The 1,401-nt window shown below is 36.6% G+C and overlaps 1 long non-coding RNA gene across 1 annotated transcript in view; it reads left to right on the top strand.

Moving 5' to 3' along the window:
• Positions 1 to 1,118, top strand: part of LOC146768373 (uncharacterized) — a 53,743-nt gene extending 52,625 nt beyond the window's left edge. Inside the window, exon 3 of the long non-coding RNA XR_014952885.1 lies at positions 580 to 1,118. This is a non-coding gene — a long non-coding RNA (uncharacterized LOC146768373). The remainder of the gene's footprint in view (positions 1 to 579) is intronic.
• Positions 1,119 to 1,401: the final 283 nt, after the last annotated feature.

The raw sequence follows: 1,401 nt of genomic DNA, 5'->3' as shown, positions 1-1,401 counted from the left end.
GTAAAGTCAGGATGGGAAAGCCCACAGCTTTTTATCCACTCTTGTATGAATCAGAATAGTGCTGAAAACTGCCTGATTTGTGTTCTCTTTGGCTGTAAGTTCTGATTGGAGTTTACATGCAAATTGTGTTCTGTTCTTAGCTAAGGTTTTTAGTAGCAACAGCAACAAGTCAAAAGTTTATACCTTTGCACAAGACGTCTACTAGATTTAAAGGCAAACTTATTAAAAACTCAATCCAAGATATCTAAAAGAATAGATTTACACAAAAGCTGTCTGTTTTTCCTGTGCTCATGAAGTCCAGACCTACCAATTGAAAGAATTTTGTATGGAGGTGCTTTCCAATAATTTATCTTGTACGTATGTATGTATCTTATGATACAGAAGTAGGAATTAGTTTAATTCCTATTCAGTATTGTAATTTCAAACTCTTAATATAAAGCAGGATTGGGGAACTAGTGACCAGAGCTTGACTAAAGCTCTTGACTGATAATCAAACTGAAAATGCAAACCAGAGAGGAGGTAAAATTCTGCTTTCTAGGAAGAAAGTAAGTTCCACCAATTTTCTTGTATCATCACCAGAGACTGGACACCATCAAAAAGGAACAGGAGAACAGCACTTCAACACCTGACTTCAGGGCAGCGTCAGGTTGGGTCTGTATGCTCATGAAAGAAGCAGACCAACTACTGCACATCTGTCTGCCACAAAGGTGTCTTCAACATCAACACCATCATTGTTTGCTTCAAATCCCATGCCAGAAGGGCTTGTTATGAGTTTTTATGAATTTGGGGAGGTTATATAAAGACTGATTGAGAAGAAATGTACATCTGTTTTAAATGAACAAGGAAAATTATCATTTTAGTGGAATGAAAAGGCAGGGGGAACATGGAAGAGAGACACATAAAAGGTAAAAAGAGAATATGCAGGGCAATTTTAGGGCTTTCACTTTACCCTGGAAGTCTGCAGAGAAGCATATCTTGTGTGGTCTTGTCCACACTGCCTGTTGGGAATGATATAGCCATGACTTGAATCATGTCTGATTTTTCTACTGGAAGGTGATGACTAGCAGGAACATGCTGCCTATTAGGAATCTAGACAATCAGTAATCTGTGCTTGAGCTTATTCTCTGGTTTAGTTTTACGTAGTATTATCATTTATAATTTATAATATTGCAAAACACACAGCCCAGAGTAATGCTTATTACTCCCAGAGATTTTCCTTCCAACTTTAAAAGTGAACAGTGCACATGAGACACTGATACTGTGCTTTGTTTCTTTAATAGTCTGATAGTGCTTTAATACTAAATATTATTAGATGGGGTAGTAAGTCAAGAAAACCTGGAGATAATACAATACTCCTAAGAAATATTACGACTTTTACATTCTCATATGTTTTTATTCCAA

Source organism: Lonchura striata, chromosome 2 (assembly GCF_050655825.1).
Source record: "Lonchura striata isolate lonStrDom1 chromosome 2, ASM5065582v1, whole genome shotgun sequence".
NCBI lineage: Eukaryota > Metazoa > Chordata > Aves > Passeriformes > Estrildidae > Lonchura > Lonchura striata.
Note: the sequence above shows the minus strand (reverse complement) of the source record. Positions and strands in the feature narration are given on the sequence as shown.